The sequence below is a fragment of the Salmo salar genome, chromosome ssa14 (assembly GCF_905237065.1).
Source record: "Salmo salar chromosome ssa14, Ssal_v3.1, whole genome shotgun sequence".
In the NCBI taxonomy this organism is placed as follows: domain Eukaryota; kingdom Metazoa; phylum Chordata; class Actinopteri; order Salmoniformes; family Salmonidae; genus Salmo; species Salmo salar.
Window position 1 is genome coordinate 39451264 of NC_059455.1, and position 13450 is coordinate 39464713.

The 13450-nt window shown below is 41.4% G+C and overlaps 1 long non-coding RNA gene across 1 annotated transcript in view; it reads right to left on the reverse strand.

Moving 5' to 3' along the window:
- Positions 1 to 6458: 6458 nt before the first annotated feature.
- Positions 6459 to 13450, reverse strand: part of LOC106569685 (uncharacterized) — a 43675-nt gene continuing 36683 nt past the window's right edge. The window contains exon 4 of the long non-coding RNA XR_001320537.2: positions 6459 to 6905. This is a non-coding gene — a long non-coding RNA (uncharacterized lncRNA). The remainder of the gene's footprint in view (positions 6906 to 13450) is intronic.

Here is a 13450-nt window from a genome sequence, read left to right on the forward strand (position 1 = left end):
CATTCTATTTGAAATTCTGCAGGTTTTCGTAGGAATTCTGTGAGCACGGATTCCATGCGGGTCTAGTCATCACTCAGCAAAACACCTGTCACTCAGTCAGTCTAGATATTATGAACTTGTTCTGAAAGAGTGGCAATAAAAGCCACTCTTTCACGCCTGTGATTGGCTGCTGCGGTGCAGGTCCTAATCCAGGCACTTGTGATCTCCTGTCTGAACTACAGCAACTCGCTGTTGGCTGGGCTTCCCGCTTGTGCCATCAAACCCCTTCAACTTATCCAGAAAACTGAAGCCCGCCTGGTGTTCAACCTTCCCAAGTTCCCCCCATGTCACCCCACTCCTCCTCACACTCCACTGGCTTCCAGTCAAAGCTCGTGTCCACTACAAGACCATGGTGCTTGCCTACGGAGCAGCAAAAGGAACTACCCCTCCCTTCCAGCTCTGCTCAAACCCTACACCCCTACCAGAGCACTCTGTTCTGCCACTCCTGGTCTCTTGGCCCTCCTACTCCTACGGGAGGGCAGCTCCCGCTCAGCCCAGTCCAAGCTCTTCTCTGTCCTGGCACCCCAATGGTGGACCTAGCTTCCCCCTGAAGTTAGGACAGCAGAGTCCCTGCCCATCTTCTGAAAACATCTGAAAGCATACCTCTTCAAAGAGTATCTTAAATAATCCCCTAGCACTCCCCTTGCACCATTTTCATGATCTAACACTCGAACTTGCCCCCCCCTTTACTAGCTTTGACCTTTTTGATAGTTACTTTGTGGAAAAATTTACTTACTGTGATGTGGTTCTCCCACCTAGCTGTTTTAAGATGAATGTACAAATTGTAAGTCGCTCTGTATAAGCGTGTCTGCTAAATGTCAAAATTGTAAAAATGTTGAGCAAATTTAAGGCAGCAGGTGGAGAGGGCTGAACACTGTTAGAAAGTCAGTGCAGCAACAGTAGCAGAGTTAGTCACAGGTTTGTGCAGAGTTGGGTGGTAGCTAACTAGCTAGTCTATCAGCACAAGAGTTTTCTAATGCTAATAAGCGCTCAGCATTCTTAAGCTATTGGGTATCAGTCACAGTTAGTACCAGTATATTTAATGAATGGGCAAGCTCAGGATGTTGATAATCAAAGGGCTACCCAGACCCCTCTTACGCTGCTGCTACTCTGTTTATTATCTATGCATGGTCACTAACTCTACCTACATGTACATTTTACCTCAATTACCTCGACTAACCGGTGCCGCCTGTAGATAGCCTTGCTATTGTTATTTTACTGCTGCTGTTTAATTATTTACTTTTATTATTATTTAAATGTTTCACATATCTATTTTTTACTAACATGTTTTTCTTAACTTCTTAAAGTATTGTTGGTTAAGAACTTGTAAGGAAGCATTTCACTGTAAGGTCTACCTGTTGTATTTGGCAAATGTGACAAATACATTTGTATTTTATTTGATATAAGTCATGATATTAGGAAAAGTGCTTATTTCCAGCAAGTGTATTTGGTTGGTTTCATTTCTGTATCTAGCTTGGCTGGCTAGCCACTTCGGTAGCTACTGGCTGGCTAGCTAGCTGAAACCGAAGAGATGAGAGGACCTTTTTTTGACTGAAGCACATATCTTCTGACAGTGACACTGAAGCTTTACTACAACATTATATTTAACCCTGTTTTAAAATGAGCAATGTAGAGGTGGTAGAACTGACCAAATGAAATGAACCATGGAGGTGTTATAACCTAACCCATGCTACAGGTAAATATGCTTGGTTCATGTCTGTTATTTCCATGTAGGTTATATAGCTATATTTAAAAAAGCCCATTATTAAATTGAATAAATTATTTAATTGAGCTTTAATTTTGGACTCTTTATTCACATAGCTACTTACTTTTTATATTGTGGTTACATTGTTGAAAGGTTAATCTGCAAGTAAGCAATTCATTTCACTGTGTACTCTGTGTATGTAATGAATAAACAAACGTGAACTCTTAAGGGGTAGGGCAGCCAGAAAGACGGGGAAAGATGGCCACCTTTGCGGTTATATTGTAGGTGAACAAAACATTGAAAAGATATAGGCCCTTTAAGTTATGTGTTCTCAAATGTTATGTCATCTAAAGATCTCACATTAACGAAATGAAATTAATCAGGGGTCTTAAAACGTATTCCATTCTACAGGTCAATGTTTTGGGTTCATGTCACTTTATATTCATATAGCCTAGGGGCTATGTAGGTTCTTATCTGTCATGTTTGGAGTTGTGTTGCTCTTATGCCCATGTGGCAACAATATGAGTCCAAAATGTATTATACTGAGAAAATTGACAACAGTCGTTCAAAACTGAGTTTTGTGAGACTTGTGGTCATGACTGCATCACAACGTAAATGAACGTTGGGTTTGTTTCAAACCTGCCCACACCCACAGCTGACAGCACACAAGTAATCATCAATTCAGAGTGCAACTGCACACGACCCAGTGGTAATCCCTGTGGTAAATTTGCCTTGACTTTGGATATCCCTGTGGGGCTAGTTAGGGACCATCGTTAAAATTCCAATAGCTTAAAATGTCAATGACTTAAAAATCTCAAACAAAATATAAATTGTAGAAATTCAAATATAAATATTGTAAGCATTTAATGAGAACTAAAATATGTACAACATGAAAATATTGTTTCATTTACATTGTGTAATTTATTGACGGTCGCTAACTAGCCCCAGAGATAGGCTATTCAAAGTCAGGTCGCAAAGCAGCCAGCTGAAGCTAATTGGCTAAACAATTTGGCTAACTCTTCCAACCTGCGAACACACACACACACACACACACACACACACTAACACCCACATCAAATCACAACAGTCTGTTTGAAGTTGAGTGGCTTTTTGACAGTACACTATAGATGTATTTGTTCCAGAGTAGAGAGACCCACAGAGTAGAGAGACCCACCTGCTGTGGCAGGTGGTAAAGTGCAAGTTACCTAAAAAATATCTAATCTCTCAATGTTCTAATCTCTTAATATTCAAAGTGCATCAAAATAATGAATTTATCCGTTGAAATTTGTAACTTGTTTAACCGGGGGAGAATGCCCCCGGAACCCCCTACTGGCTTTGGGCTAAGCCCCATAATGTCTTAAAATCATAGAAACGTCCCTGATACCTACATCCATACACTGAAGTAAGTGGTGAGAAATACATGTATTTGCCCTAGCTCTCATTAATGGATGCTTTTCAGTGGGCCGGAATAGGCTGCAACAAGCATGATAGATGATGATAAACTTGTATCCGAATCTGTCAGGTGAGTAAAGTTGGACTTTACTGCTTTTATTATCTTGCATCTTGCATCACTACAATACAACAGCACTTTATTTATCCCTTGATGTGCAATAATCAGGCCAATAACATATGCAACATTACATACTGTATAGAACAACATTCCTACAGAACCATCACCGTGCACAGAATACTGTATTGGATGTGAGATGTTTTATACATAATTACTCCACCTTAAAAGTCCCATTACTGTCGTTATGGTAATTATGTTAATTAGACACACCAAAGTAAAGAGACACACAGGGCTCCTCATTGGCTTCTTGATGTATCGGAGCTCATACATAACGGAACTGATGATGCGGGGCTGGATGGAAGAGTCCACCTGCAGATTCGACCAGTGGGAGAGACCAAGTCTAATGGGATTAAAACAATGGGATTAAAACATGGAAATAAATAAGTATTTTCTATATATCAAGGTAAAGTAAATGTTTAATTATTCAATTAAAACGAAGAGGATTTTCATCTTTCATTTTTATATTATAAGACATCCAAGCAAAATGTGAAAATGTTCCTATGCGCAGTACGTTTTTTAAATATTTTTATTTGATATATTGTAGCCAATTCAATGATTTTAATTTACAAAAAATGTCAACATGCCTCCTTAGCAGCCAGATATAATTGGCCGCACTAGTTTGTATTGAGGTGGGAAAGCTCTGTATTTGGTGTTGACATAATAATGAGGCAAATGTATTAGATGGATGTTTGCGTTGGACAAACAGTAGAGAGGAGGATATATGCATGTACAGTAGGAGTATGTGTATGGTCAACACACTATTATCAGTGGCTAGAGAACTGCATAAGAGTTTGGAATATGAATTATGTTCTTTCAGTAAACCTCAAGATAACAAAAAATCCCTTAAATTTGGCTTTTTGTTTCTTGCTCCCATAGACATTTATTTAGTTATTTAGACAATAACCATATACTCTCAGATATTTCTCCTTAGCATTTAAAGTCATTTATCGTTTTTAATAAACGTATTCGATTAACAAAAACGTTTTGTTTTATATGCTACAATTGTATTGATTATTTAGATATATGTTGCATATGAAATTTTGCTGTTGAAAAATTATGACAATGTTAAATTGCATGTGATCCTTTATGGGAGCATAATATAACCAGCCTATAAAAAAAATGAATTATTCAGCATTGCTTAAAATAAAACTTTACTAAATATTTGCAAGAGCTTAAAAAACATTTAAACTGCAACCTGTATTCCTTTTTCGTATACTTTTTTGTTTAGATATCAATCGAAAAAAATATTTAGGGTGAACAAAAAAATGAATGTTACATTAGCCTAAACTTTGTTATTAGCCTACACAATTATTAACGCCAGTTTTAGGATGATTGGCGTTGTTAACATCAAGAGGTTATAACAACTTACTAGAATTGTTAGAATATTGTACGAATATTTTCTACACATTTTACAGATTTTTAGATGGCTTAATAATCAACAACAAAAAATCTCCATTTACACCTTATTATTCGTCAGTAATTTACACCAATGTCTACATGGCTTTTGTATGCCTTGTCTATGCGTACAATGTTGGCATATAACCTGTAACGTACAGCCTAGGTCTACACTTCTTTTAAACCAAAAATTAAATAGGACTTTAGATATAATTTATCGTACATGACCCCCCCCAGTGTCGTTGGTAAATGAATGTGTAGCCTAAAATTGACAACTACACTTTCCAAAACGAATAGGCCTGTACACCAATCGCAAATTGAAATCCTTTAATTGCCATTGATTTTTAACTCGTTATCTCCATATAGTAGCCCACATACAGTATGAAAAATTAGGCAGGCTTTACAGTAATAAAATCTTTATAGCTTTAAATTAACTAGTTCTTGATTCCAATAAAAAACGTTCAGACCGTTTTCAGTCACAGTAGAATATATTCATCAACCATGCTTTGTTCATAATAAACAGCTTTAAACTCACTGGAAATTGTGAAAATGTATGTGTAAACATAGCACAAAAAGATTGCTAATGCTCGAGTTGAATTTAAAAAACATCTTTATAAATAAGATACATTTGAATGTTTTTATGGGCTTGTGCTCTGTAGGTACCATGATAGTGTGCACTCTCATATTAACCTATACAAATAGCCCAATATTAGCACTGGCAAGTACCAAAATGGGCATGGGTCTGGGCACAGAGACAGCATGTTCATCTCTGTGCAGGGACACTCCTCAGCTCACTGAGGGGGCAGTCACCCAGGTCACTGAAGGGGTAGTAACCCACCTCACTGAGGCTCCGCTGGGGAGGTACTGGGCAGTGGTGGAAAAAGTACCCAATTGTCATACTTGAGTAAAAGTAAAGATACCTTAATAGAAAATGACTCAAGTTAGAGTGAACGTCACCCAGTAAAAGTCTAAGAAGTATTTGGTTTTAAATATACTCAAGTATCAAAAGTAAATGTAATCACTAAAATATACTTACGTATCGAAAGTAAAAGTATAAATCATTTTAAATTCCGTATATTATGCAACCCAGATGGCACGATTTTCTTATTTTTTAAATTTACCGATAGCCAGGGGCACACTTCAGACATAATTTAAAAACGAAGCATTTGTGTTTAGTGTGTCTGCCAGATCAGAGGCAGTAGGGATGACCAGGGATGTTCTCTTGATAAGTGAATTAGACAATTTTCCTGTCCTGCTAAGCATTAAACATGTAAGGAGTACTTTTGTGTGTCAGGGAAAATGTCAGGAGTAAAAAGTACATTATTTTCTTTAGGAATGTAGTGAAGTAAAAGTCAAAGTTGTCAAAAATGTAAAGTAATGTACAGATACCCCAAAAAACGACTTAAGTAGTGCTTTAAAGTATTTTTACTAAAGTACTTTACACCACTGGTATTGGGTGCTTGCTGGACTGGCAGAGTCAGCTCCATAGAGATTTTACTATTCCTTTCATCCATTGAGATTCTGTATTCATTTATGAAGCTGGGTTCTACTGGGTGTTAAAGTCTCTGATTACTATATTTATTCTATTGCATGTGATATGTGAAGTGGAATTTGAATTCAAAACAGACGTAGTTTTCTTTGCGTTACAATATTTGTAAATTACAAAGATAACTCTTAGGAGGTGATAATTAAATAAAGCCACGAGTCAAAACATTATTTGACATATATAAAAAAAAAGATTCAAAATGCTTTCAGAAAACAAAGCAGTTTTATTGATATATTTCTCTGTTCTATTATTACCGTACTCAGCATCAATTAGATATTATACATACACACGGATTTTTTTCATAAAAAAATCTGTTCAAAAGACTAAACTAATTATATGTGATCATTGAAACAACAAAAAAATAGAATGGTTTCAGAGAACAGAAAGCAACAGTCAGCTATGATAAACGGGGGTGAGTGTACATCATTATTAAATAGCAATATTGAAGAGGCAATTTCTGTATTGGGATTTTGTCCAGTTTTAGATGTCCATTTTACTCAACATCCCATGAATCTTCATAGAAAGCTTGAAGTCAAAGGAGTGTTTTTTCCCGCTCTTTTCTTAGGTGAACCAATGGGAGAGCTCCACAAGGTCTTGTGATCCGGTTGGTCCAATCCAGCGCCTTCCTTCTTTCACGCTCACATGTTCGTCTGTAAGGACACAGAAAGACAATGCGTTAGATCATATGTGTGTCTTTCAATTGTTCAATGCTGTTAAAATACTACTGAAACCACTCTGTGGACAATAAAAAATATATATATATTTTACCTTAGTTTATATAGTAAATATTTTCTAAACTCAATTTTCTTAAAACTGCATTGTTGGTTAAGGGCTTGTAAGTAAGCATTTCACGGCAAGGACATCCAAAATGACCTGTTGTATTCGGTGCATGTGCCAAATAAAATTAGATTTGATTAGATTTATTTGAACACAGAAATGCAGTAAGATACTATTGCTGTCAGTCCAGAATGCTAGTGGAGTATAGCGGTGCTGATACAGGCTACTGCAATGGCAGGGTGATGATGCTGTATGTGTGTGTATGTGCTGTGGGTAATGAAAGTGGTGATGCACATAAGAAACACACTGTCCATGTGTTTCTCTCCCATCTCCTACCGTCAGTCCTGCGGTTATCGTGTGTCTGTCCCCTCAGTCTGCACATAGACACAGGTCAGCACACACAGCCTGTGTGTGTGTGTGTGTGTGTGTGTGTGTGTGTGTGTGTGTGTGTGTGTGTGTGTGTGTGTGTGTGTGTGTGTGTGTGTGTGTGTGTGTCTGGGCTCCCCCTACCCCTGACCTCTATGTCTGGGATGGGGGTGTTTAGAGGAAGAGCAGTCAGCTAGGACCCCCAAAATGACACCTCTGGGAAAACACAGACACAATCACAGACACACTCAGAGACACACGTCTCCTGTCTGGCTTTTGCAATGTCATGGCCCTATGACTTGTCTGCACTGCACAATGTCCATTAGGCTAACATCACTTCCTGGTGTGTTTATGTTCATTTCGAATAAGGAATAGTAACAGTCATAACGATCGATCATAAAAGACAGCCACGCCCAGTTTAAAACAAGATCTCAATTCAGATCTACATATTTTGACCAGAAACCAATATCCAAATGCAATAGACTAGATTCCATAAGGACATGAAAGCACAATATCAATAAAAAAAATATGTCTGGTTGGAGTCACATTTTATGCAGTGCAACAAAGAGAGAAATCTAAGTCAGATCCTAAATTCCTCTCTAAGTGGGAAAAATATAAGCTTGCAGTATAGGGATAGAGATGTGTTTTGTGCATAGGCACCAAACAACCAAACACAACTCTTCTGGACGGCAGAATGTCAACATGTGTACTTTACAACATAACATTATTGGGGACCGATATGACATACTGATGAGTGAGTACCAGTAACAGCCTGGCAGAGGGGTTGGACTTAATAGTGAGGCTCAGCCATAGACCACAATACATGGCTAGAAACAGTTTCAGACATTGACAATCCATGTAGACTGGGGCAGACACTGTTTCAGACACAAGGCTTAATTATGGCACCCCCCTGTCTCCCTGTCCCCCTGTTGTTGGGGTTGGGGGGACTGGGGAGAGGGGTGGTAAGGGCTACTGGGGAGAAGAGTGGTAAGGGTGTCATCCAACCAACCAGACTGGGGTAATTGCAGTTGAGTGGACTGGGGGAGAGGGGTGGTTATGGGGTAGTCCACCCACACCAGACTGGGGTTGAGAGGACTGGTGGAGAGGGGTGGTTATGGGGTAGTCCACCCACACCAGACTGGGGTTGAGAGGACTGGGGTAGAGGGGTGGTTATGGGGTAGTCCACCCACACCAGACTGGGGTTGAGAGGACTGGGGGAGAGGGGTGGTTATGGGGTAGTCCACCCACACCAGACTGGGGTTGAGAGGACTGGGGGAGAGGGGTGGTTATGGGGTAGTCCACCCACACCAGACTGGGGTTGAGAGGACTGGGGGAGAGGGGTGGTTATGGGGTAGTCCACCCACACCAGACTGGGGTTGAGAGGACTGGGGGAGAGGGGTGGTTATGGGGTAGTCCACCCACACCAGACTGGGGTTGAGAGGACTGGGGGAGAGGGGTGGTTATGGGGTAGTCCACCCACACCAGACTGGGGTTGAGAGGACTGGGGGAGAGGGGTGGTTATGGGGTAGTCCACCCACACCAGACTGGGGTTGAGAGGACTGGGGGAGAGGGGTGGTTATGGGGTAGTCCACCCACACCAGACTGGGGTTGAGAGGACTGGGGGAGAGGGGTGGTTATGGGGTAGTCCACCCACACCAGACTGGGGTTGAGAGGACTGGGGGAGAGGGGTGGTTATGGGGTAGTCCACCCACACCAGAGTGGGGTTGAGAGGACTGGGGGAGAGGGGTGGTTATGGGGTAGTCCACCCACACCAGACTGGGGTTGAGAGGACTGGGGGAGAGGGGTGGTTATGGGGTAGTCCACCCACACCAGACTGGGGTTGAGAGGACTGGGGGAGAGGGGTGCGTAGTGGATCATCCTGGTCGTGTCTGGGTTCAGTTCAGACTGTCTGATTCCTATCCATGTCAGGAGTGTTGAATGCTGTTCTATCAGTACTTCCAGATAGACTAGTCTAATTATGAAGTCCAATTAGAAGTTACTCTGCACTCTGCTCTCTGGTGGTCATTTAATCTGAGGAAATTATGAAATAATAAGTGTTTTGGTGGATATGGGGATAGTGTCCATCTGTGTGTATTGAAGAAATAGAGAGAGGGGGAAACACAGGAGCTGAATATGTCCATCAGGGGGGCTTGCCCATTCTCTCTCTCTCTTTATCTTTCTTTCTTTCTCTCTCTCTCTTTATCTCTCTCTCTTTCTCTCCCCACCCTCTCTCTCTCTCTCCCTCTCTCTTGCTCTCCCCACCATTTCTCTCTCCCATTTTTCCTCTCTCCCTCTTTCTGTCTCCTCCCGCCCTCTCTCTGTCCCTCTCTTTTTGTTCCTGTTCCTGATATTGTGTCCGTCCAACAAAGACGTCCCCGCGGCCCGCTCATTATACAAATACATGTCATTGGATCACACCTCGTCTCAGTCTGCTGTGCTTTAAGTGGCCATGACTGAGTCCTGAATGGGTGGCCGGGGGACAGCTAGGCCAATAGAGCTGCTGTGTGTGCGCATGCCCGTGTGTGGCTACGGCCCCATGACTATGGGAACTACAGCCGCACAGCAGGCTAGGGTCAAGGGTCAGGGACTGTCTGTTAGACACACACACACACATATGCCTGCACGCTTGTCTAGCACACACACACACACACACCTCCTGGAACGTCCTTTATGTAAACTACACAAAGCGAACTTGGACTGGAAGATGAGAATGGAAGGAAAGTGATGTGAACCAATATGTTACATCAGTTTAAAAACACCAGCAGAGTTGTGTTCCTTCCTTATGTTTATGAAGCCATTAAACAGCTACACCTGTTTCCAAGGTAATTTAACACATTTCTCAACCACCTTTCCTAACTGTGTTTACTCTTTACTATTGTCTACATGTCATCACTACACTGTATATCATGCATGCAAATCCTACAGGTTTGAAATCAAACCTTTACTCTTCAGGAGCACCATGAATAGTAGGCTAGACCAACATAACTATTTCTAATGCTTATTCCGTTGCTAAGAGAGTGCCCAGCACTTCTGTCATTTGAATCCTGAATGCATGGATAATTAAGAAGCTGAACCATAAATGGTTAGTCCTGCTGCATGATGCAGGCCTAGGTCAAATAGAGAGAGGCAGGTTTACTTTCAACGTGAGGCGCTGAGTTTTCTGCTGCCGGAACAGAGACCCATGCAGCCAGCCCAGTCCTGACTCACTTAGCAGGGAACTATGTGTTTCTCTCCCTGAGGATCCTATAACCAAGCCACAGCATTGTTCACACTCTCACTTCACCCCCCTCTTTCTAAACTCTCTCTTTCTGCACGATCTCTCTCTCTTTCTGCGTGCTCTCTCTTTCTGCGTGCTCTCTCTCTTTCTGCGCGCTCCCCTCCCTCCCCTCCCTCCCCCCTCCCTCCCTCCCTCTCCCTCCCCTTCTCCCTCCCTCCTTCCCTCCCTCACGACTGCAGATAGCAAAGCCGCTATTTCTGAGTCATTCCTCTCCTCCCTCTTTCCCTCCATGGTTTTAATTGTTTTTTAGAACCTGTGAGCAAGGTGTGACCTAGACTAAAAGACATGCAAAAATCTGAACAGTAACATATAAACAACGACTATCTATGATTTACATACTGTACTAGAATCTATTCTGTGAACTGTGCTATGCTATCAGTCCTCTGAATGTCAACAGGGGTTACACTGGGAGTCCATCAGATAGATTTAAACTGGGGGCTCCAACTCAACTCACACCAGACCACATTTCTATAAATCAGTGCAGAGGACAGTTCTTTAACTTTCGAGTGATCCAGAGTGTAGACAATAGTAATATTATAAATTGGGGGATGAACTCGTCCAAATATTTACAGTTGAAGTTGGAAGTTTACATACACTTAGGTTGGAGTCATTAAAACTTGTTTTTCAACCACTCCACAAATTCCATGTTAACAAACTATAGTTTTAGCAAGTCGGTTAGGACATCTACTTTGTGCAAATAATTTTTCCAACAATTGTTCACGGACAGATTATTTCACTTATAATTCACTGTATCACAATTACAGTTGGTCAGAAGTTTACATACACTAAGTTGACTGTGCCTTTAAACAGCTGGGAAAATTCCAGAAAATGATGTCATGGCTTTAGAAGCTTCTGATAGGCTAATTGACATCATTTGAGTCAATTGGAGGTGTACCTGTGGATGTATTTCAAGGCCTACCTTCAAACTCAGTGCCTCTTTGCTTGACATCATGGGAAAATCAAAAGAAATCAGCCAAGACCTCAGAAAACAATTGTAGACCTTCACAAGTCTGGTACATCCTTGGGAGAAATGTACAAACGCCTGAAGGTACCACGTTCATCTGTACAAACAACAGTACGCAAGTATAAACACCATGGGACCACACAGCCGTCATACCGCTCAGGAAGGAGATGCGATCTGGCTCCTAGAGATGAACGTACTTTCGTACGAAAAGTGCAAATCAATCCCAGAACAACAGCAAAGGACCTTGTGAAGATGCTGAAGGAAACGGGTACAAAAATATCTATATCCACAGTAAAACGAGTCCTATATCGACATAGCGTGAAAGGCCGCTCAGCAAGGAAGAAGCCACTACTCCAAAACCGCCATAAAAAAGCCAGACTACGGTTTGCAACTGCACATGGGGACAAAGATTGTACTTTTTGGAGAAATGTCCTCTGGTCTGATGAAACAAAAATAGAACTGTTTGGCCATAATGACCATCGTTATGTTTGGAGGAAAAAGGGGGAGGCTTGCAAGCCAAAAAACACCATCCCAACCATGAAGCACAGGGGTAACAACATCATGTTGTGGGGGTGCTTTGCTGCAGGAGGGACTGGTGCACTTCACAAAATAGATGGCATCATGAGGAGGAAAATTATGTGGATATATTGAAGCAACATCTCAAGACATCAGTCAGGAAGTTAAAGCTTGGTCGCAAATGGGTCTTCCAAATGGACAATGACCCCAAGCATACTTCCAAAGTTGTGGTAAAATGGCTTAAGGACAACAAAGTCAAGGTATTGGAGTGGCCATCACAAAGCCCTGACCTCAATCCTATAGAAAATGTGTGGGCAGAACTGAAAAAGCGTGCGCGAGCAAGGAGGCCTACAAACCTGACTTAGTTACACCAGCTCTGTCAGGAGGAATGGGCCAAAATTCACCCAACTTATTGTGGGAAGCTTGTGGAAGGCTACACGAAATGTTTGACCCAAGTCAAACAATTTAAAGGCAATGCTACCAAATACTAATTGAGTGTATGTAAACTTCTGACCTACTGCGAATGTGATGAAAGAAACAAAAGCTGAAATAAATCATTCTCTCTACTATTATTCTAACATTTCACATTCTTAAAATAAACTGGTGATCCTAACTGACCTAAGACAGGGAATTTTTACTAGGATTACATTTCAGGAATTGTGAAAAACTGAGTTTAAATGTATTTGGCTAAGGTGTATGTAAACTTCTCACTACAACTGTATGTGTACATATTCTCATTCACCCCTTTAGATTTGTGTGTAGTAGGTAGTTGTGGAATTGTTAGATTACTTGTTAGATATTACTGCACTGTCAGAACTAGAAGCACAAGCATTTCGCTACACTCGCATTAACATCTGCTAAACATGTGTAGGTGACAAATAAAATTTGATTTGAACTTGACTGACAGACAGAGGAAGATGAGGGAGAGAACGACTTGAGTCTCAGGCAAGAGAGGAATGGCTTAGGGAAGCTAGCTGAAAAACTCATTTCATCATCCTACGTCTGTATGAGGTGTGCATGGATGTGCATGTTCACGTGTGTGTGGTGTGGGTATTAGCAGAGATAGTTGTGGCGGCATCAGAATAGCTCTCAATGTGTTTCTAGACTCATTAATGCCGTTTGGTAACAATGAACAAAACCAGGGATGAATGGCAGCTGGCCATGCTAATCATCCCACTGTTGATCACCTCCCAGGACCCACCGTTACACACGTCTCCTCCCACTCGCCAGACTAGGCCCCCACATAGCCGTCCACAGACAGCGTACGATTGGGATGAATCCACTCTTCTTTATCA